General features: G+C 44.1%; 1 protein-coding gene across 2 annotated transcripts in view; it reads right to left on the bottom strand.

Annotated features, from left to right (window-relative positions):
* Window positions 1-9,263, bottom strand: part of A1CF (APOBEC1 complementation factor) — a 136,275-nt gene extending 127,012 nt beyond the window's left edge. For both annotated transcript variants that reach the window (XM_030203095.1, XM_030203093.1), the window contains exon 1: window positions 9,185-9,263. The gene's annotated coding sequence lies outside the window, so the exon portion shown is untranslated. The remainder of the gene's footprint in view (window positions 1-9,184) is intronic.
* Window positions 9,264-25,088: the final 15,825 nt, after the last annotated feature.

The raw sequence follows: 25,088 nt of genomic DNA on the forward strand, positions 1-25,088 counted from the left end.
TAACTTACTTCTTGACACTCTGTCCTCCTTTGGATTCCAGGGCTCTGTCCTCTCCTGGTTCTCCTCTTATCTCTCCCATCGTACCTTCAGAGTACACTCTCAGGGTTCGTCCTTCTCCCCTATCCCACTCTCTGTCGGAGTCCCCCAGGGATCTGTCCTTGGACCCCTCCTTTTCTCAATCTACACCTCTTCCCTGGGCTCCCTGATTTCATCTCATGGCTTCCACTACCATCTCTATGCTGACGACACCCAGCTTTATCTCTCCACACCAGACATCACTGCGGAAACCCAGGCCAAAGTATCGGCCTGCTTATCCGACATTGCTGCATGGATGTCCAATCGCCACCTGAAACTGAACATGGCCAAGACTGAACTTCTTGTCTTCCCACCCAAACCCACCTCTCCTCTCCCTCCACTCTCTATTTCAGTTGATAACACCCTCATCGTCCCCGTCTCATCTGCCCGCAACCTCGGTGTCATCTTCGACTCCTCCCTCTCCTTCTCTGCACATATCCAGCAGATAGCCAAGACCTGTCGCTTCTTCCTCTATAACATTAGCAAAATTCGCCCTTTCCTCTCTGAGCACACCACCCGTACTCTCATCCACTCTCTAATTACCTCTCGCCTTGACTACTGCAACCTACTCCTCACTGGTCTCCCACTTAGCCATCTATCCCCCCTTCAGTCCATTCAGAACTCAGCTGCACGTCTTATCTTCCGCCTGGACCGATATACTCATATCACCCCTCTCCTCAAGTCACTTCACTGGCTTCCGATCAGGTACCGCATACAGTTCAAGCTTCTCCTACTAACCTACAAATGCACTCGATCCGCAGCCCCTCCTTACCTCTCTACCCTCATCTCCCCTTACGTTCCTACCCGTAACCTCCGCTCTCTAGACAAATCCCTCCTTTCAGTACCCTTCTCCACCACCGCCAACTCCAGGCTCCGCCCTTTCTGCCTCGCCTCACCTCAAGCATGGAACAAACTCCCTGAGCACATATGCCAAGCCCTCTCCCTGCCCATCTTCAAATCACTGCTCAAAGCCCACCTCTTCAATGTCGCCTTTGGCAACTAACCACCACACCTATACTCAGAAATCTAGACTACACCAACTTGACATTTTGTCCTTTAGATTGTAAGCTCACCTGAGCAGGGACCGTCCTTCTTTGTTAAATTGTACAGCGCTGCGTAACCCTAGTAGCGCTCTAGAAATGTTAAGTAGTAGTAGTAGATGGTTCAAAGATGTTGCTTCCATCTACTAAGCTTAGTAGCAAGAAGTTTTGACCACCTTAAGAGAAGGTCCTCAGCTGGTGGGGGCTTGGGGATCCCCACCAGCTATAGCAAGGGTCACTGCTGGTGTTAGACATGTTAGGGCCCATGGTAGAAAATAAAGAAAACCCCTCCACCAATTCCCTCTCCTCCTTGCCTCCCCTCTGATCGCCACACCTGCCCTTACAATCACACTGACAGACCCTCACCAAATACAGAACAAGATATCACAAATTAGAAATAAAAATATGTAGACAAAAATTGAACTGGGAACCTTGGTATGTACTGCAACAACGGAGAAATAAAACCACAATAAAAAGACATCTGCTATACACATTTCCCAAGCTAACATATTTCAGCTAATAAATTCAAAATAAAATGCCTTTTCTACCTTTTTTGTCTGGATGTTTTATTTTTCTTTTTTCCACTTTCCTGCCTGTCTCCTGCTAATTCTCTTTCAAGCTGCTGCTGTCCATTTGTCTTTTTTTCTTCTCTTGTTCCATTCCCTCTCTACACTTGTCTCTGTCATATTGACCTTTACATTTTAGCTCTTTCCTCTCTTTTTTTTTCTTTTCTGCCTCTCTGTCCACTCAGATTTCATCCTCTTTCTAACCTCTCTTTCTTTTTACTTTTTAGCTACATATCAAATTTCCATCTCCTTCTTTTACCCATTAGCTCTCACATTAACCATCTTGCTCCTTCTCCAGCCTTCCATTCCCTTCCATTTTCAATCTACTCCCCATCACCATATTTCTACCCCCTGTAATCACTGTCCTCCTCTCATTCATTTTTTGCTACCCCCTTGACCTTTCCGATTTCTCTCTCTTGCCCTGCAGCATCGCTCTATCCCCTCCACCACCATGTCCAATATTTCTCTCTCTCTCATCCCTCTCTCCCCTGTGCAGCATCTCTTCCTACCTCCATTCCCTCCCAAGTCCAACATTTCTTTCTCTCTTGTCCTTCATCTCTCCTGTGCAGCATCTCTCCCTCCCTCTACCCACCCCAGCCTACCCTACCCTACAGCCAACAATTCTCCATCTCCCTCCCTCCTCCCTTTTGCCTCATGTCCAACAATTATCCCTCTCTTCTATCCCCTCATGCAGTATTTCTCTTTCTCTTTCTCCCCTCTACTTCATGCCCAACAGTTTTACCTCTCTCCTACTCCCCCCCCCCCCCATGCAGCATCTTTCAAAAGGACACTGGCAGCCTGTAAGAATCGCTGCCTCTGCTGCCGACTGACCCAGAATCCTACCCTCTGCCAAGTTCTTCCCAGGCTGTAAACGGGAAGTTGTGTCAGATTTTGGAGGGAAGGCATGGCAGAGGGAAATCTTCTGGGTCAGCCTGCAGCAGCGATTCATACACGCTGCCAGTGACTCTTTGAAGACAGGTGCAGAGGGAGATGCAAAACAGAGGCAGAAGCCTAGTTTGCTCCCCAAGCTGGCATTGTCAAGGGTACAACGCTTCTGGGTGGACCTGAGATCAAAGTGGGTGGGCCCAGGCCCACTCAGGTCCACCCGTCATTATATCCTTGCAATACACACACTTGATCTTCATCTATATTTTGCCATTTGTGGGACACAGACTGTAGAAGTCCATCTGGTACTGGCCTTAGTTTCCCAATCCACACCTGTCTTTTGTGATTTGCAGGATATAGACCGTAGAAGTCCATCCAGCACTGACCTTGGCTCCCAACTACTCTTGTCCAACATAATACCTCAATAGCCATGTTTTGTTTCCATTTTCCTATTTAGGTATCCCTTGATTAGTGATGGTACAATATACATTGTAGGTATGTTTGGGGGTGGGATTTGGGTGGAGCTCAGGTAGAGTTGTGATTTTATATGTATACTTTACAAAATATGTGTAAACATTTAACACTTGCTCCTGAACAGGTGTAAATGTTGGTGACTTCATTTTAGCTGCAATTTCTGCAGAATTTGTGCTTGTATTTTTAAAAAGACATAGAGGCATATTTTCAAAGCACTTAGACTTACAAAGTTCCATAGTAACCTATGGCACATTGTAAATCTAAGTGCTTTGAAAATGAGCCCCGTGGAGGGGCATCTCTAAGGGCGCCCATCTCTAAGGACGTTCCGGCGAAGGGATGGGGAAACCCGCATTATCGAAACAAGATGGACGTCCATCTTTCGTTTCGATAATATGGTCGGGGACGCCCACATTTGGAAATTTAGGTCGACCTTAGAGATGGACATTAAATCGGCTTTTGATTATGCCGATTTGGGTGACCCTGAGAGAAGAACGCCCATTTCCCGATTTGTGTCGGAAGATGGGCGTCCTTCTTTTTCAAAAATACCCCGATAGGGACCTAACTTTAGACGACCTATTATAGAATGAGGAGGGCATGTGTCTTTTCTTTTTGCTGTACCCTTTTTTTATATATACAATCTGTGAATTACTTCATTTACTCATCCATTAAAGATATTTTTGTTTCTACATAGCCCAAAGAGTGAACAGTTGCATTTCATGAAGAGTAAGATAGCAAAGAGTGGCCTGTGAACTCAGAGAACTAGGTTCTCGAAGAAGAGTCTTCCCATCACCTCCCCAGTCCCACTATGGAGAGAAAAGGAGAGGGTTTCTGCCCCCCTCCTCACCTTATCCTATCATTGTCAGCTCCAGAGAGGCCCCTTCCCATGCAAAACACCCCCTGCACCACCGCCTATACAAAAAAAAGAAAAGAAAAGACGGTCTTAGTAGTCAACCATCCCTTCCTGTTTATGTGTACTCAGCATAAATGTAGAAGGAATGAACCAATTGATGAAAATAATTTAAATAAAAGCTGTTTGACTCAAAGCATTCAATTTGGTGAAAAATTAGTATCTGAGCTTTTGCTCTGTACTTGAGGTTAAGGGGATCTTTTATTAAGCTGTGGTAGCATTTTTAGCTCACAGTAGAAATCAGCTGGTGGTAAATGCTGAGACGCCCATAGGAATATAAAGGACCCTTAGTGCGCTTGAAGACTGTGAAATTACAGTTGATGATGAATGCAGTAAATTTAATAGAATAGCGGATCTGCAATTTGTATGATACAAGAAAGCACAAGCCTGTCAGAGTGAAAGAAAGGTGTGCACAGAGACAAAGAGAGAGAGGATCCTCTTTTTCTGTATCGGCAGGCATCATACCCCAGCCACTAAGCATCTCTGAGGTAAAGATTTTTCAAAATAGTGACCGCCTGCTCAATAGCTGTGTTGCTTCCTGTTCAGGTCCTATTCTTAGTTCACTTTTCCTGCACTCCCTGTCTCAGAAATCTCCTTTCCCTGCATCTGCTCTTCAGCCATCCTTGCTGTAGCTTCATAATGGAGGGAGCTGTAACATGGGATCCGTTAAAAATGTTCAACAATGTCTCAGTGGCACGGAATAAAAGCCAGGATTAAAATAGATGAATAAAATTATTGGTTCCCCCCCATTATGAGTGACAACTGAATTATTTGAACATACATGCATAATTCCCTAGTACTGCAACCTTACAAGTCAGCCTTCATCCCTGGAGTAGCTGTATTAGATATTTGCTAGAATCCTGTTTAGCTTTGGTTGGCTCCTGTTAGGATCCATGTTACTGCTGCTTCTTTCTGTCCTCCCAGAAAGGCTTCTCTTGTTCTGGCAGTTCTGCTCTTCAGAGAAGCCTAGTTACTGTTTCCAAGAATAAGATAACAAACCGGTGTTTATCCTACATCGATCTATATTGTCTTGCTTGAGTTTATTGACTGAGGCTTGAAAGCTTGAAATCCATATGGTAATGACAGCCTACCTATCTTTATGTAAAAGTAGAACTTTTGAAGGGAGCCAGCAAATATTTCTGCATTCACCTATTTTAATCATTATTATATACAAATCTAAGGGCCCTGTTTAATAAGTCACATTGTAGGCACACTAGCATTTTTAGTGTGTGCTAAAAATTAGTGTGCACTAATGCTAGAGACACCCATAGGAATATTTGCTAAAATTGAGCGCGCGCTAAAAACGTTGCACGCCTTAGTAAACAGGGTCCTAAGTTTGGTAGAGTTAAGTGAATGTGTGTAAGCCTCTGAGTACTTAGTCGCTGCTCCATAGCTTATTTAAATTCTACACACTTCAAAGTTTAGTCTTTGTAAGCCACATTGAGCTTGCAAATAGGTGGGAAAATGTGGGCTTCAAGTGAAATAAATAAATAAATTTTCAAACATGGATCTAAATTGATGTAAATCTATAATTTTTGAATACGGAAAGGCACATGCAATAAAATTTATATTTTGTTTTACTATATGAGTATAAGACTCCATTCCCACAAAATACTGCAGTATAAGAAAAAGAAGTATTCTTTACTTAGAGACTAGCATAAAGGAGATGCAATTAAAAAGAAAACAAACAGGAATATAGTTTATGTTTACAAAGCAGAAGAGAGACCAAATCAGGCAAAAAGCAAAAAGGTATCAGCAATAATAACATTACACACATAGAGGCATATGAAGGGCCACATTTACCTTAAGGTGTGTTGTACAAAGCATTTTTCCCACATTCACAAAGGGTCACATGTGGAGTGAAGATGAAGCCTAATGATTAGTACAGTGGCCTGAGAACCAGGGGAACTATGTCCAATTCCCACTGCAGCTACTTGTGACTCTGGGCAAGTCATTTAACCCTCCATTGCCTCAGGTACAAAAAAAAAAAAAGAAACCCAAACAAACACTTAAGGGCCCTTTTTACAAAGCGGCGGTAAGCCCTATGCAGGCTTACAGCCCAACACAGGCACCGACGGTAGTTCCAGTCCCCGTGTGCACCATTTCTCTTGCTGGCTGTATTTTTTAGCGCAGTGCTAACCCAATGGTATTCGGGCAGTGCTGCATGCTACCGGGTTACCGCCAGGTAAGTGTGGAAGCCTATACTGCCACCTCAGTGGGTAGTGGTAAGTGCTGTCCCTCGCATGGCCTCACAGGAAGAGCAATCGGACCGCACGGCCGCTGTGATAAAAAGGGAGACAGCGCGCAGCAAAAATGGCCCTCGCAGCTAGCGCAGGTTTTTTTTTTTTTTTTTTACTGCTTCTTGGTAATAGGACCTCTTAGATTGTAAGCCCACTAAGGACAGAAAAAGTACCTGCATATATCATGCAAACCACTTTGATTGTAACTTCAGAAAGGTGATATATCAAATCTCATCACCTTTACTAAAAGGATTCCCCCACAGGCCATACTTCAGAATATTAATTGGGATACACCCACATAACTTCAAGGGTTAGGTGGATATATCTGGCTATTTGAATATTTATCCATGCACAATGAGTAAAAAGTATGAGTGTATTTCATTACACATATGGGTCAATTTCCAAACAGAGGTGGAGCCCCATTTACACACAATATAGAGATCAGAACTGAGATGTCCAAGTCAGGATGAGCTCAATTCCAGTGGTATTTTAGAAAAGGCTCTGCCAGTGCACAGTCTTTTCTAGAACACCTAGAGGAGTGCATATGTGTTTGCTGGCAAATACAGTGAGAGCAATGATATCATAAATAATATACACATTGATAAAATGAATGGTACAAACTTGGCAGCTTTCAAGTGGAGGTGTTTGCACTTTTGGAACTTCCATGTGTAAATGGTGCCACTTCCACATATAGCTGCCCTATTTTACAAATCTACATATGCAAATACCACCAACTGAACTTGGTTTCATTTTGATGGTGGACATAAACTACATGAGATAAAGGAAAATGACTCATTGGATCCTTCGTGTAAAGCAGAGGCCCAAACAAGCACTTTTGAAAACATACATTCTTTTGAGCTTATGCAAAACTCATTGTAGAGATTTCTTCCTGAATACACTTCCCTCCCCTTCCTCCTGCATCTCCCTCCCTCTCCACTGCCCCCAGATCCAGTATTTTCCACCCTTCCCCCACTCTTGGCCCAGCAATGTCCCCTGGTCTACCTTAGCATCTTTGCCGGCAGTAGCAGTGACGCACTTCAGCTGCCTGCATTAGCCTCTCAGGCTTCCCTCAGCCATTTCCCACCAGGGAGGAAATGGAGTGATGTCAGCAAGGGTGGAACATGGCAGAGGGAAGCCTGCAGGGCTGATGCAAGCAGCATATGTGCTTGGCTGCTGCTGCCCGCAAAGATGCTGAGGTAGATCGGGGTGAGAGAGGAGATGCTGGCCCGTGGGTGAGGAGAGGGGGTAAATGCCAGATCCTGGAGTGGGAGAGAGGAGAACAAGATGGCTGCAGCTGAACCTTTTTGGTGGGCCAGACAAGGTGGGCCTGAGGCAAGAATGGGCCCACCCATAGCTACACCATTGACTTATGGGACAAATCTCCATGTGTAAATAGTGGCTTTCTGAAATCCTTTAACATGCAGGGGTATTACGATCTTATTTCCATTCACAGCATCTAATTGTATGCTTGTGGCTAGGAATTACTGTCACTGTACTGTAATTTGCATTCTGTATAAAGAACAAGTTTCTTCAGCTGCCTGATTACTGCCTGGTAAGCACTGATGCTACAAAATTGAAAATATTTTTGCAGAGCCGGTAATGGCACACGCTGGGGGTGGGAACTACCACTGGGCTCCTAAAGTAGTTCCAGATTGGCGCACGGCAAGCCTGTTGTCGCGCACCAACCCTTTAGGAAAAGTACCTCTCAATGCTGGAGGCCAAACAAGCCCTGGCTTTGAATATGCAGGGTTAACTCAGCCCACGGCTGTAAGCAGCTCACAAGCCTCTTACTGCCACAGGCTGAATATCAACCCCCTACGATTATAGAATGAGGTGGTTCAGGAAATCCTTTCCAGGTAAGCTGCTAAAAATGACAGGAAAGGTTTGGAGAACAAAAAAAAAACCCACAGAAATACAAGATAAACCACCTAAAATGAAAGACTGCCCATTTTTAAGCAACTTGCTTATTTTGGAGCTTGGTTCCCTCTGTTTCTGACTGTCTGGGTAACTTTGTGCTGTCTGCCTGCTTGCTCTGATAACATGTGGCCCATTACTCTTGAATATGTCAATGAGTAATGCATCAATATTTATCAATCATGTTAGACAGTGCTACTAGAAGCTCTATGAAACTGATAAATGGTTAAAAACCATGGTTTTTGTTCACTCCGTGTGTCCTAAACCTATGAAAAAGCCCACACACACATTGCAGTGAATAATGTGTACAAAATATCTCTGGCATATCTGCTAGAATAGGCTTATTTTTTTTAAAATAAAATCCGGAGGGCTGCATGTATTTCCATAGCCCCCTCCTCATTCATTTAGGCTGTCTCCTTGTAACCTGTTAGTAGCGGCCAATGATCTGGTAACTTTCACCTCTCCTTGGGGAGAAAGGGTTATAAGGAAGTCTGTAATTTACAGACACTAGCTGCAGTGCATGCCACGCCTCATATGAAATCATTTACATATTACAATAATTTGAGCTCTTTGAAGATATTCTGCTCATAATTCCCTCCCCCCCCCCCCCCCGGTTAATTGCATGAGCTTTGTGAGGAATGCAGGGTAGGCCATCTGCGTGTTATGTCTGCGTGGGATTGGTGAATCTGAGAGAGAAGCCTGATGAAGCATAATTGCATCTCCCCCTTCTTGGCACTGTTTTAAACTTCTCATTTAGAATATTGGAAAGCACTCATGATGATTTATAGTCTATACTACACATACACTGGATATATTTTTGTCTGATTTCTGATAGTTTTACCAACCAAATTTTATGCCACTGGACATTTTTTTTTTTAAATGATTTGTAAAAAAAAAAAAAAAGAACCTTTTACTATAGATTCCTACCTATTCCTTGCTATGCATTCTAGCCTACGTTCTTTGCTAGCATAAAATAACAAGTAAAATTATTAAAATCAATTACTGTAAAGCTTCATTAAAGGAGGGAGTTATAAAAAGAAATGCATGGATATCAGAGAAATACATAATCAAGCCAAGGCGTACCTGAGCAATTTCAGAGATCACCACCCGGAAAAGTCCTCTTTGATTATGGCGAATTTGCAACGTGTCACTCTGGTTATTCTCTAATCATCATTTCAAACTCCAAAGGTTCAGTGGCCCCAGGTTGGTTTACAATCCTTGTGGGTTAAACTTTAACTCACTCTATCTCCCAGCTCCATGCAGCCCTTTGACCAGATAATTGGGTTACAGCTCAGACTGCATCAAGGCAAACTGTATTTGTTTACAAAATGTACAGGGATACAGAGATATTCAGGATTTTCGCTAGTGAGGTATAGAAATAATTTTTGTAAACCACTCTGGTTGGAAACTGTTCTTACTGCTGCCATATGTTGTCTACATGTTTGCCCATGACCAAACCTTAAATAAATGAAAGCATGTGTTATTATTTTTACTGTCACTTTTTCTTTCATTTTCTCTTTATTTTTGAGACAAGAAATCTAGCATTCTTTCAAAAGTAAGCAAAACAAATTTTGAAGTGATTGGTTGAGTTACAAACTGGATTTTTTGCACATGTGTTTTTTTGATCCTCGTGTTTACACACCTTGGGCCAGATTCTATAAATGGCGCTGAAAAGTCAGCGCTGATAAAATTTAGTGCTCAATTCTATTCTTTAATGGGTGCTTTGGGATGAGCACTCTATAAAATAGTGTTGAGCACCAAATTCGGAATTCAACTTTGGGCCCAAGGAATTATGCCTGCTGAACCCAATCCTGGCACACAAATTGGCGTGGATCCCTGCTATTCTGTAACACTGTGTGTACCTTTTGTGAATGCCCATGACCCACCCATGCACTTCCCATGGCCATACCCCCTTTTGTGTTGTATGCGATTTTTAGGTGCCCATTGTCAGGGCCGCCGAGAGGAGGGCAGGGGTCAAAATTCCCAGGGTCCGGGCCACCAAGGAGGGCCTGGTGCCGGAGTCTCTCGCCCTCTCCTGCTCCCAGGCCGCTGGCGCCGCAATCCCGTTTCCACCTGCCTACCTTCAGCTCCCTTCTGTTTGTCGTCCAACCCCTGCATTAAAAAAAATCTCAAAAGCAGCAGTGTAACGCCTTCTCTGTGAAAGCGGTAGATTGCCTCGGTCAGGCCTTCCCTCACTGTGTCCCGCCCTGTGAGGGGGGTTGGATGGCAAGCAGAAGGGAGCAGAGGGTAGGTAGGTGGAGACTGGGAACTGCGGCGCCGCCGGCCTGGGAGCGGAAGCAGGAGCGTAGCCAGACACCTAATTTTGGATGGGCCTGGGCCCAAGATGGGTGGGCAGAAGAACCCCACCCCATCCCACAGGTGATTTGGTCTCTCCTCTCACCTGAATGCCATATGGTGTCTCAAATATCCCCCCTCTCCTGCACACCTTTTAAATAGCAGATTTTCACCAGCAGTAAGCAGCAACTAATACACAGTACTCATGTTGGCCCCACATCCTTCCCACTGATGCAGCTTCCTGTTTCTGCATAGGTGGGAATACGTCAGAGGAGAAGGCTTTGGGGCTGGTGTGAGCAGTATGTATCAGTCGCTGCTTCCTGCAGGTGAAGATTTGCTATTTATAAGGTATGCAGGAGGGACAGTTGTTGGGAGTTTTCAGCTTGGGAATCTCTGCCAGCCATATCATAGGTGTGCTGCTACTGGTAGGCCTGAGCTCAAAGTGGGTGGGCCTGGGCCCACCCAAGCCCACCCTTAGCTACGCCACTGAGCAGGAGAGGGAGGTGACAGAAGTAGCAATTGAGGGGTGGGGCAATCCTGGGGGAGTGTAGTGATCCTGGAGGGGGGAAGCGGCCTTTCCCCGGGCCCAGCTCAGTCTCTCAGAGGCCCTGCCCATTGTTGCAGAATAGTGTGTTGCCAGATCGGTGCCCAAATCATAATTAATGCCAATTAAGTGCTTGTTAGCTTCAATAATTAAATCATTGGAGCCCATTAACTAATTATTTTAGTCACTGATCTGGGATCCATGCCCAATTTTGGGTGATCTTTATAGAATCCGGGGGGCTTGTGTCACTGCAAACTCTTGATAGGGAGCTGTGAGCCTTAAATAATCAAATTTTAATTAATGTGGGCATTCACAGTCACCCCTTATTCCCCAATCAAAATGACAGACACAGAACTTGTGGCAAAAAAAGGACCATAGCATTATTAGCTAAACATTCCCTGAATATACATCTTTCACCTTCATCACCCTGCTAGATGGTGTCATCCTAGCCAAAATGAGGGCATCAACTAGTATAGCAAGTCCTTCTGAACCCTCTATGGGGATATCAGGTGAATTGGAGGCCCATTCAACTCCCCAGCGGTAGCATTATAAAGCCACAGGTCTTCCTGAGCTAAATATGAAGGCACACAACCCCCGTAGGCTGGAAAACTAAGGGCAGTATTTCTCATCTTCCTCTGGGTTTAATGCTTCTCAGTCCAGTCCTAAAGACACACCCGGTCAGTCATGTTTTCAAGATATCAACAATGAATATGCATGAGATAGATTTGTATGCACCACCTCCTTAGTATGCAAATCTATCTCATGCATATATCCTGAAAACCTGACTGGCTGGGTTTGCCCCAGGAATTGGGTTGAGAAGCATTGCTCTATATTACAATGCCAAAAAACCTGTTAGGTAGGATCCAGTGGGCCTTTGGTCTTAGATTGTTTTACTTATGTTGCCTCCTTTGTATGCAAATCTTTCTCATGCATATTCATTGGGGATATCCTGAAACCCTGATAGGCTAGGGTCCCCCAGGACAGGTTTGGGAACCCCTGCTCTAAACCCTTTCTTTATTACCTAGTGTACTTTGAAAAGGTGTGAGATAGATAGATAGATAGATCCCTGCAAAACAAATTTGCTATACAAATGCTATACAAGCGCTATACAAATGCTAATAATAATAATAAGTGAAATTCTCTGAATGTGAGCTTCTGTCTCTCTATCAGGAGATAACTGCCTTCAGGGGATTGTGATATTTGACTAACTGAAAAGAAAGGGAAATTTATTTTTTATCTTGAATTAAGCCAGATATGCAGAAGCATACTACACCACTAGCCCAGAAAAGAAATTGACCTTCTGTTTGACTGGCTTTAATATAGAAAACAATACGTTTGTTGTGTTCATAGACATTTGTACTTTAATCTCAAAGGCAAAACTAGTTGGTTAAGGAATAATACAAATTTCAATTCCTGCCCATTTTATTATAAAATCTTCCATAAGCTTTGGTTTTATCCACTAAATAAAAATCAGTTACCTTTTCTTCACTGTTCCAGTAGTTAGAATTAAATTTAGAAAATGAGATTTCTCTGGGGGGAAGATTAACTATTGAGCAGTTTGATGTAGCTCATTGCATTCAAGATTTTTCAGGCCTAATTTTTTTTGAAATCTTAAGTACAGTCATTCTACTTTAAACTCTATGTGTGCATTCCAGTTTGGTTCCATACAAGCAGTGGTGACATAATTGTTTGAGTGTCTGGAAACCAATACTGAAAAGCAAACTCTGCTGTAATCAGGTATGTAAACGTTTGTTCCTTCATCACAATGCAGTAGGTAAACTTTTATGAATTAGGGAAAACAGTCTGTACTAGACTGAAGCCTTCTTTAACTTTGACATGAAGGGAGGAGACCATTTCAACACCAGTGGACATCTCTAGCCCTTAAAGGCCAGAAACAAGTCTGGTTTTTAGGATATTCATGAGATCTTTTTCCATACATGTGCAGGGGCATTTTCACAAAAACATCAAAGTCCAAAAAAAAAATAATAACGTCCAAAAGAAATGGCCATCTCACAGCCATAATCAAACAGGACATCTAAATTTCCTGTTCGATTAGGGCTGTAAGATGATCACTTGTGTACTGAAAACATCCAAAATGAATAGTCATTTTCCAAAGACAAATTAAACAAAAACAGGGTCTTGATGGTCTGCCTGGCATCATTTTTAAAAATATGGGCACGGGGGTCACGTGATGCCTGCTACTTGAGAGGACACGGGAAGACGAGGCTCCGCGCCCAACCACCCCAAATCTGCCATATTACGGGTTAAACCCCAACGACGAACAGCACAAAAAAACTGCCTAAATAGCGAGAAATCGCGGGCGAAAGTTGAAGGAGTTTCTAGGGCGGTATGCCCCCGAGATCACACAAGAAAGCGACGACTTCTATGAAGCACGGGCTCAGCAAGATGGCGGAACAGCGATCAGCACAGAGCGTGCCTGCCGCGGTGAGTGCGGATTGGGCGCAGGAAATCTCCCGCTCGGTCTCCGCCGCTTTGGAGGACAAACTGAATAAATTGCAGTCGGCGGTGGACGAAATTAATGAAAAATTTGACTCTCATGCAGCCCGACTCACCGCTGTGGAGAACAGGCTGTCTGTGCAGGAGGATGAGGCCCAGAGCACCGCCACGCGGTTGGAGGCACTCCAAAAAGAGCTGGAGGAAATGAGGGAGAGGGTCGAGGAGCAGGAGAACCGCTCCCGACGGAACAACCTGCGGGTGATCGGGTTACCCGAAGCAGTTCTGGACAAGGATTTGTATGACTTTTTTTCCAAATGGATACCTGAGCATCTGGGCCTGGAAAAGAATCAGGGCCATTACGCCTGCGACAGAGCCCACCGAATTGGGAATCGGGGAGACAGCAACACCAGGCCCCGCATAGCGATCGCGCATTTTGTGAACTGGCAGGCAAAGGAAAAGATATTGAAAGCCTCCAGAGGCAAGGAGGGATTACAATATGAGGGCCGCCGCCTATTATTATTTAATGATTATTCAACACGAGTGGCACTGTTGCGGAAGGCCATGGCCCCTACCTGCACTGCACTCTACAAGAAGGGGGTGCGCTTTGCCCTGATGTACCCAGCTAAGCTGAAAATCTGGGTCGATGGAAAGGCTATTATCCTCAATGATGCGGCTGCGGCAAAAACTTACATGGATAAATGCAACCAGCCAGATGCACCGGGACCTAAGGATCCAGAATAGAATGACCAGGTGGATCTGAAAGGGCAGATGTGCTACTTGTTTGGTGTTATTTTATGCTGGGGGGTATGATCTCATTGCACCCCAGTGAGACTGGAAGGAACGGCTGGATTTGATTTCGTGCACTTCTCCCTCCTTCTGCAAGACCGGATTATATGGCGGCAGGGAGAGAGACTGCGTCGAGCACGTGCCACATGAAGCAGGGAGAGGTGAAAATACAACAGCCAAGTTATAAACTGACCAGCTTTTTTCTTAATTTCTTTGTTGGGTATAGATTTAAGCTTGGAGATGGGCAGTTGTAGTGGCTCTGGGACACTATGGACTGCAGCAAATATACCTGTAATAAGCACTGTGTAATACTTGTTGTACCATGCAACAGCTTTTGGTGGGGTGGGGGGAGGGGGACTTCGGATGTTTTCGGGTTGTATTGAGTAGGTGAAGGATGTGGGGGAAGAATATGAAAGGGGGGTGGGAGGGACGAAGGAGGGGGGAATGGGAGGGGGGGATGTGTGAGAGTGTGAGTGAGGATGTGTTGGATGTGAGGGGGGAAGGGAAGGAGAGGATAAGAGATGAGAGAAGGACTTTGGCGGATGAGAGTGCATGGAGCATGGGGTATCAGAGATATGAAGTGAATCAGGTGAACAAATTGTGGAAGCAGAAGAGATATGGGAAACCTATTTGGGATGATGGTATGATCAAAACCTTGCAGGTCCGGCTGGGAGACTGGCAAGGTATAACATACAGTAAACTGGGCTATCAAGTACATCTGTTGCTGGTATGGGAAGTTTGAAAATTATTACGCTTAATGTGGATGGCCTACACTCACCCATTAAGAGAACTAAAATTCTCTCATGGTTGAAGAAAGAAAAAGCTGACATTGCATACCTTCAAGAAACCCATCTCACGGCCTCAGAACATCAAAAGCTGAGGCGGGGATGGGTTGGAGAGGTTGGGTATTCAGCATACAACTCCAGACAGAGAGGGGTGGCAATTTTAATTCATAAACAAATCCCATTTCACTGTCATAAAGTGATTCAAGATAAAGAAGGCAGATATGTGTTAGTCATGGGTGAATTATGGGGACAGCAAATTCTCTTTTGTAACATATATGGACCCAACATATACTCCCATAGGTTCTTTTCTGACCTTGTGGCAAGAGTGATACCTTACTCTAATTATCAGATTGTAATGGGAGGGGATTTTAATATAGTAGCAGACCCCACCAATGACTGTAAACCTATGAAAACGAGGGTGCGGAGCTGGGAAGACAGGGGGATACCCTTTGTGACGTCCCAATTGGGGTTGGTAGACATATGGCGGCTCTTGCACCCTCAAGATGGGGAATATACGTTCTATTCACATCCACATAAGGTATATTCGAGACTAGATTATTTACTGGTGGCACCCTCTCTGGTCCCAAAAATTGTGAAAGCAGAAATAGTGGATAGTGCACTTAGTGACCATTCGGCAGTTTTGATGGCGGTTTCTTTTGCAGCAGAGCCGGGCGAGAGGGTGTGGCGGCTTCCCCCCTACCTTTACCAGGATAAGGAGTTTAGAGAATTTTTGCGCCTTAAATGGCTAGACTATCAGGCACATAACAATACACCAGAGGTTAGTGCTAGTACGTACTGGGAGGCCTCTAAAGCAGTTATGAGGGGGTACATCATTGCATATGTGGCGGGCAAGAAGAAACAAAGGGAGGCAGACCTGTTGCGGCTCTCGCAGGAGTATCATCATATACGGAGGGCACATATGCAGAATATAAATGACATGCATAAGGTGCAGTTGACCCACCTTAAAAAACAGATTGATGATATACTACATGCAAGAGCAGAGAGGGACATTTACTACCAGCGTTTCAAACTGTTTAAATGGGGCAGTAAAGCGGGTAGGCTGTTGGCAAACCTGGTGAGGCCTCCACGTAAAAGGCAATTAATTTTTTCTATAAAGAACGCCCAGGGAGAGGTATTTACTAATGAATCCCAAATTATGCAACAGTTCGTTCAATACTATAGCTTTTTATACAAGGAGCGGGAATATGATGCTGTCCAATCTGCAGCCTTCTTTCAAGGGCTGCAGGTACCAAAACTGACAGGGGTGCAACTGGACTCCTTAAACGGGCCCGTGACGGAGAAAGAAATACGGACAGGTATAAAAATGCTGAAACTTACTAAGGCGCCAGGGCCTGACGGGTTTGGCCCTGAATATTATCGAATATTGAGTGACCTGGTGGCGCCACCATTGAAGGCATGGTTTAATGGAATTGTGGGAGAGGGCTTGACTATACAGCATAACGAGGCGCATGTAGTGCTGTTGCCGAAGCCTGGCAAAGATGTGGAGCAGGTGGGTTCATACCGACCAATATCCTTGCTAAACCAGGATATTAAGCTTTTAGCGGCTATCTTGGCTAGGCGCTTGAATCAGGTGTTACCCGAGCTAATCCATGAAGATCAAGTGGGCTTTGTGCCGGGTCGCCATGGCTCTATGAATATCATGCGAGCTTTGATGGCCATTCACAAATTCCGGGGAGAGGGGGGACTAGAAGTTATAGCAGGGCTTGATATGGAGAAGGCCTTTGATAGTATATCTTGGAGCTACCTATTTGAGACCTTGGGTCACTTTGGGATATCGGGCCCGGTAGTATCTTGGATTGAAGCTCTTTATAGAAGCCCTATGGCCCGATTGATGGTAAACGGGAAGCTTACTGAACGGTTTTCCCTGGGCAGGGGCACCAGACAGGGATGTCCCCTCTCCCCGCTTCTCTTTCTTTTGGCAATTGAGCCATTGGCCATAAGAATCCGTAGTGCAACACAGATACGGGGAATCCAAGTACGAAATAAGGAGCTTCGGCTGAATTTATTTGCCGATGATATCCTTTTATATTTGGCAAATGGCCCCAGAGACCTGCCTAGGACCCTTGAGTTAATCAGGGAGTTTGGAGATTTATCGGGATTGAGAGTGAATTGTGCCAAGTCGGAGGTACTCCCGTTGTCAGGAATAGAGGGAGACCCCGGGATGGAGGGATTACCTATAACACCAGTCAAGGGAGCGATGAGATACTTGGGGGTTTTTCTTAGTACCAATGCAAAACTTTTCTACAAGAAAAACGTGATTAACCAGATAGAAAACATCAGGCAACTATGTGATAAATGGAAGGATTTACCACTTTCTCTGATGGGCAGAGTAGCTTTGGTAAAAATGATCCTTCTCCCAAAAATTCTTTACCCTTTACAGGCAGCGCCTATATGGGTGTTAAGAAAAGAAGAACGATTGTTTCAGTCAATTATTAGGAGCTTTATTTGGAGAGGAAAAGGGGCAAGGATAAGTCACGTCAAACTCTCTTTGAGGAAGGAGAGGGGTGGATTAGGCCTTCCAGACCTCCGTATGTATAATGTAGCAGCGCTAATGCGCTTTATCTATGAGGGAATCATAGGTCAGCAGAGGTACCTACCAGAGAGGGGGATGGAGATTTGGAGTAGACCCTGGTCATTCATTAACTTAATTCATGGGGGTCCCAGTGGTGACATTAATATTACTAATAGGAGAGAACTTTTGGGACCCATGCGGAGAGCTTGGGGGTGGTGGAGGACGCGTCAACAGAGAACGCCAGATGTTTCACCTTTTATGAGCCTAGTGGGCAATGAAGCATTCCCACCTGGGATGGGTAGAACAGCATTCATTACTTGGAGGGACAATGGATGTAGGCTTTTGGGACAATTACTGGAAAATGACACGGACACTTTTGACACATTTGACCGGGTAAAGGAAAAATGGGACTTGACGAACAAAAACTTGTTACAATACCTCCAAATCAGACATTACTGGGCTACCATAAGAACAAAATATGGGGAAGCGTGGACATGGGGCCAGTTAGACAGAATCCTCCTTAAAATCCCATATCAATTAAATAGCTTGTCGACCTGGTACAAAGTGTTAAATGAACACCGGCGGGAAGAGGAAATGAGGATATTGATAGCCAAATGGAATGAAGAACTGGGCACTAATTATACTGAGCAAACATTCCAGAAACTATTTGCAACACTCTATGACATGGTTAAGGCAGCTGAGTTGCAGGAGATGCAATACAAGATCTTACACAGGGCACACATATCTAGGGCAAAAGGGGCAAAGATGGGACTATGGATTGATGATCGATGTATTAAATGCCAAGGGGCGGAGGGGACGCTGCTGCACTCTTTTTTAGACTGCCCGGCTCTGGTGCTGTGGAATGAGGCTATACAGCTGCTTAATAATGTGGTGCAGAAAACCTTGGACTGGGATTATGCAACCCTGCTGCTTGGAGAACAATCACTTTTAATTGGGCAAGGTTTAACTCAACCATATAGGAGGCTGGTATATGTCTCCCTCTTGTTGGTTAAAAAAACAATATTACAGTTTTGGGGCGCTGTAGAGGGTGCATTAGGAGCGGTATGGAAAACAAAAATGAGGGAGGTGGGCACACATGAGAGGCAAATTTACTCCAAGGCTAGCAAACCAGAGACCCGCAGGTATGCCACGCTGTGGGAGGAATGTTTACAATTACTCACCTGAAATTGGAGGGGGCACTGGGAGAAGGAGTATGCAGGGATGAATGGGGGAGGGGGGAGGGATGGTGTGAAAGTTGAGAAGTGGAATGGAATATTTGATGGAGTGTAAGGTAGTATGGTTGGGGGGATTAAGTAATAAAATGCAATGCAGGTTGTACCAAAGACCTTTGGATAGACATAACTGTTGAATATAAATATGGACTGGTGAATTTGGACTGTACATTGAGCAGTGTTGCTTGTATTTTGCATTTACAACTTGTTATTGTGTGAATAAAAATATATTAAAAAAAAAAAAAAATATGGGCACAACAAGAAGGGCGGAAGATGAAACAAAACATTTTCTGGTGCTCTTACTCCTCATGGTCCTTTTCTGGTCTGTTTTGTTTCATCTTCCGCCCTTCTTGTTGTTTTCATTTTATTTTACAGGAGATTTGGACCTTCTTTTTGTTGGTTTCCAAAATATGGGCACACAGACTTCCCTGCAGAATACAGGAGTAGTTTAGTGGCTAGTGGGTCAGTTCAGCAAGCTGAAGAGTAGTAAATCACCGGGACCTGATGGTATTCATCCCAGAGTATTAATAGAACTAAAAAATGAACTTGCGGAGCTACTGTTAGAAATATGCAATCTGTCCCTAAAATCGAGTGTAATACCGGAAGACTGGAGGGTAACCAATGTTACTCCGATTTTTAAGAAGGGTTCCAGAGGAGATCCGGGAAATTATAGACCGGTGAGTCTGACGTCGGTGCCGGGCAAGATGGTGGAGGCTATTATTAAGAATAAAATTGCAGAGCATATACAAAAACATGGACTGATGAGACAAAGTCAGCACGGATTTAGTGAAGGGAAGTCTTGCCTCACCAATCTAATGCATTTTTTTGAGGGGGTAAGCAAACATGTGGACAATGGGGAGCCGGTTGATATTGTATATCTGGATTTTCAGAAGGCGTTTGACAAAGTGCCGCACGAAAGACTCCTGAAGAAATTGCAGAGTCATGGAATCGGAGGTAGGGTACTATTATGGATTAAGAACTGGTTGAAAGATAGGAAGCAGAGAGTAGGATTGCGTGGCCAGTATTCTCAGTGGAGGAGGGTAGTTAGTGGGGTCCCGCAGGGGTCTGTGCTGGGTCCGTTGCTTTTTAATGTATTTATAAATGACCTAGAGATGGGAATAACTAGTGAGGTAATTAAATTCGCCGATGACACAAAATTATTCAGGGTCGTCAAGTCGCAGGAGGAATGTGAACGATTACAGGAGGACCTTGCGAGACTGGGAGAATGGGCGTGCAAGTGGCAGATGAAGTTCAATGTTGACAAGTGCAAAGTGATGCATGTGGGTAAGAGGAACCCGAATTGTAGCTACGTCTTGCAAGGTTCCACGTTAGGAGTTACGGATCAGGAAAGGGATCTGGGTGTCGTCGTCGATGATACGCTGAAACCTTCTGCTCAGTGTGCTGCTGCGGCTAGGAAAGCGAATAGAATGTTGGGTGTTATTAGGAAGGGTATGGAGTCCAGGTGTGCGGATGGTATAATGCCGTTGTATCGCTCCATGGTGCGACCGCACCTGGAGTATTGTGTTCAGTACTGGTCTCCGTATCTCAAAAAAGATATAGTAGAATTGGAAAAGGTACAGCGAAGGGCGACGAAAATGATAGTGGGGATGGGACGACTTTCCTATGAAGAGAGGCTGAGAAGGCTAGGGCTTTTCAGCTTGGAGAAGAGACGGCTGAGGGGAGATATGATAGAAGTGTATAAAATAATGAGTGGAATGGATCGGGTGGATGTGAAGCGACTGTTCACGCTATCCAAAAATACTAGGACTAGAGGGCATGAGTTGAAGCTACAGTGTGGTAAATTTAAAACGAATCGGAGAAAATTTTTCTTCACCCAACGTGTAATTAGACTCTGGAATTCGTTGCCGGAGAACGTGGTACGGGCGGTTAGCTTGACGGAGTTTAAAAAGGGGTTAGATAGATTCCTAAAGGACAAGTCCATAGACTGCTATTAAATGGACTTGGAAAAATTCCGCATTTTTAGGTATAACTTGTCTGGAATGTTTTTACGTTTAGGGAGCGTGCCAGGTGCCCTTGACCTGGATTGGCCACTGTCGGTGACAGGATGCTGGGCTAGATGGACCTTTGGTCTTTCCCAGTATGGCACTACTTATGTACTTATGTAGTGCAGTGGACTTGAAACCAGAGAACACAGGTTCAAATCCTAGTATAATTTTTCCTTTTGTGTAAATGTGATCCCTCCAGAACCTGAAAAATACCTACTGTATCTGAATGTAGACCATTTCAATAACCTTCAGGCTTGCAGGTATCTTATAAATGCAACAGTAAGGGAAAATAAACATAAGTACATAAGTATTGCCATACTGGGAAAGACCAAAGGTCCTTTGAGCCCAGCATCCTGTTTCCAACAGTGGCCAATCCAGGTCACAAATGACTAGCAAGATCCCAAAAATGTACAAAACATTTTATACTGCTTATCCCAGAAATAGTGGATTTTCCTCAAGTCCCATTTAATAACGGTCTATGGACTTTTCCTTTAGGAAGACGTCTAAACCTTTTTAAAACTCCGCTAAGCTAACCGCCTTTACCACATTCTCTGGCAATGAATTCCAGAGTTTAATTACATGTTTAGTGAGGAAACATTTTCTCCAATTCGTTTTAAATTTACTACATTGTAGCTGCATCACATGCCCCCTAGTCCTAGTATTTTTGGAAAGCATGAACAGACGCTTCACATCTACCTGTTCAACTCCACTCATTATTTTATAGACCTCTATCATATCTCCCCTCAGCCGCCTTTCCTCCAAGCTGAAGAGCCCTAGCCACTTTAGCCTTTCCTCATAGGGAAGTCGTCCCATCCCCTTTATCATTTTCATCGCCCTTCTCTGCACCTTTTCTAATTCCACTATATCTTTTTTTAGATGCGGCGACCAGAATTGAACACAATATTTGAGGTGCGGTCGCACCATGGAGCGATACAAAGGCATTATAACATCCCCATTTTTGTTTTTCATTCCTTTCCTAATAATACCTAACATTCTATTTGCTTTCTTAGCCGCAGCAGCACACTGAGCAGAACGTTTCAACTTATCATCAACAACGACACCTAGATCCCTTTCTTGGCCCGTGACTCCTAACGTGGAACCTTGCATTTCGTAGCTATAATTTGGGTTCCTCTTTCCCACATGCATCACTTTGCACTTGCTCGTATTAAACGTCATCTGCCATTAGACGCCCAGTCTAAATGGCAGATGACGTATAGGGCTGCATGTATTTTTCCCCTTGCAGTTCCTAACAGTGCATCAATTTCTGTATCTAGCTGTTGACTGACAGTCTTCTCTGTCTGCAAGTAGGAGTGAGTTGTTGTTGAATTTCCCCTGCAATCAGTCCCAGCATGGCCTAATGTACAAAACTTCCCTTATAAGAATTACAAAAATGCACTTAAAACAACAATAATACACAAAAACAGAAAATATTCAGTATACATATATAAAAGACAGACCACTAAGCATATTGACTGACTCTCATGAGACACTATGGGAAGATATCATGGTCTAATTCGGGGGTGGGAAGAAGAAAGAGTCACGTTTATGGATTGGAGACTAATCACTTGCCCCTTTCTTTCTGCTCCCTGGAAGTGGAACTGGGCAGGTTCCAACTGTGCTGTAAGCTCTGGCACAGAAGAATATGAACTAAGCCAAGAAGAAAACAAATTGCTTGCTTATTCAAGGGGGTGTAGCAGAATGGAAGAGTGGCCTAGTGGTGGGAGGTAGGCTGAGAAGCAGGGTTCAAATCCTGATGTCCCATAAGACCTAAGTTACTGTACCCTCCTTTGTTTCACATATAGAACTTAAGGGCCCTTTTACTACTTGCAGTAAGCATTGATGAGTGCTTAGTGCAAGAAAAAAAAAATGCTTACTGCAGGTTGTGCTCAGGCATCCCATGGTAACATTTGCATGTGTGTAATGCATGTTGGGGCAGCTATATTACCATGCACCAACCAATTAGCATGTGGTTAGAGTGTGAGCCCTTACCGCCTACAAAATAGGCATAGTTAAGTGCTTATGCGCTAATGAGAAAATTAGCCTGTGGCCATTAATGCTGGAAATAGGAAAATCAGCCATTTTACCCAAATGGCCTTAGAGGCCCTTTTATTAAGCCATGGTAAAAAGTAGCCCACGCTAGTTTTGGCACCTGAAATTGGTGCGTGCTGGGCCATTTTTTACCGTGATGGGAAAAAGGCCTTTTTAAAAATGGAGCAGTAAATGGCCATGCGCTAATATTAAAATGAGTGCTTGGCTATTTACGGCCTGAGCCCTTACCATTACCTATTTATTAGGCAGTAAGGGCTCACGCGTTTACCCCGTAGTAACTGGGCAGCGTGTGGCAATGTGGCTGTGCTGCCAATTATTGCCGGGAAACTGCACGCACCAACTTTGGAACTACAGCTGGGCTCCCGCACTACCTTGGTGGTAGGGCTGATTTGGCACATGCTACCTGCGCAGCAGCCATACTGCGCCTTCGTAAAGGGACTCAGTGCACGGGAATGACACACATAAGCATGTGCTAAGGCCAATTTTTACCACAGCTTAGCAAAAAGGCCCCTCAGAGTATAAATCCTCTGGAGCAGGAAAAATACCTTCTGTACCCGAAACTGCAATATGCTCCACTGACAAAGGTCACTGTCTGTGGCCACAGAAGATGGCATCTTTACCCTACCTATGTTATATGCCGTTTATATAATGAGATATATGTTGCTTTGAGTAAAATATAAACAGCAGTTTGTTGTTTGTAATTAGGCAATATGAGTTATTTTAATGCTGCAGTGAAAATGGCCTTAGCACATGGGAAAAAACCCGCATAAGGGTGCTAAGGCCACTTATTGCCGCGGCTTAGTGAAACGACCCCATTGTTAGGTGTTTAGTCGTTTCCGTCAGTTGCTCTATGTTCAGTGTCATTTTGAGTTTTCACTTCTTCACCTTTTCTACAGTCATAGTCTTCCTTTTTTTTAGTAGTCATCTCTACAGTCCTTGTAATTCAAAAATTGTTCAGAATTTATTTATTTATTAGAATGTAACATGAACAGCTAATTCTGTCTTTGTCACTCCAGTGGGCAATTTTGTTGGAGCTGTTCAAAGTGCGGGTCTTGAGGAGGAAAGTGAGAGCTCTTGGAGAATCTACCTACTGCTCCACACACCTCGCTGCAAGTCATCTTCTCTCTTGATGAAGAAACTAGGTAAAATCAAGGCAAAAGATCTGTGGCCAGCCTTGAACTGTGTAATGTTGGGATAAAAGGCTAAAGTTCTCCCTTCAACAAGCAGGAAGGCTTGCATGTGCTTCTAAGCCCAAGCTTGCAAACACTCACAGAGAAATTAATCTTATTATTTCATCAGTCTGATCATTTTCTCATTAAATGTTTGGGGGATAGTAGGAGAGCAGCATCTCCCCTCCCCTTCATTATCCCCCCTCTTCCTTGCTCCTGGCACTGTTGCCACTGTTCTACCTGTTCCTGGACCCGGACCAAAGTTGGAAGCAGACTCAGTGCTGGCATGGGGTCTTTAAACATAGGTCCACACTTAAGCTTCTGCTGTGTTCTCCTCCCCCCCCCCCCCCCCCCCCCAAGACAGTTCTTGACTGCCAAGGGTTTCTTGTACAGTACTGGAATAAGGCTCTCAAGCCAACATGCTTTGTTAGTGCCACAGTTTTTCTGAAGAGACAGCTATACCGGGGTTTCATTGTAAAGTCTGTACAGAATATTTTAAAAGAGTTTAACAGTCTAGATGGAGCCATCTAGTGTCAAAGAGGAAAGTGCAAATTGCATGCAACTGCTAGAATATCAGTATCTGTGAATTATAATGAAAAGTCTCTGAATGCCTCATAGTCAGAATTTAGTAAAATTGAAGTATGAGAATGAATTGAATTGTTTTGTGACTAATAAGGGAAGCTAGTATTTCTGCAGAAATGAGACATTTTGGGGTCAGGTTCTAAGTATATCAAATGCGAGCAGAGAATAATTTATAATAATAATAATAATAACTATTTTAATTTCATGCATTCCCTATGCTCAAGGTGTACACATCCGAGAAGATGTATACTCTTTTGATATTCTCAGGTAAGTAAACTATTCTAAGCCACTGCTCTTGCTCATGAAAAGCCCTCCAACTTGCTTTTCTAAGCATTTCCTCTTTAAGGGTGTCTTTTACTAAGGCGCACTCATGTTTTTAGCGCGCGCTAAACATTAGAGACACCCATAGGAATGCATTAGTGTCTCTAATATTTAGTGCATCCACAATTTTAGCGCGCACCAAAAACGTGAGCGCACTTTTATAAAAGACCCTTTCAGTGAGGGCACTTCCTAGAAAGCACCCTAGGCTGAAATAGAAGCACAGCAATC

The sequence above is a fragment of the Microcaecilia unicolor genome, chromosome 5 (genome assembly GCF_901765095.1).
Source record: "Microcaecilia unicolor chromosome 5, aMicUni1.1, whole genome shotgun sequence".
Classification (NCBI taxonomy): Eukaryota; Metazoa; Chordata; class Amphibia; order Gymnophiona; family Siphonopidae; genus Microcaecilia; species Microcaecilia unicolor.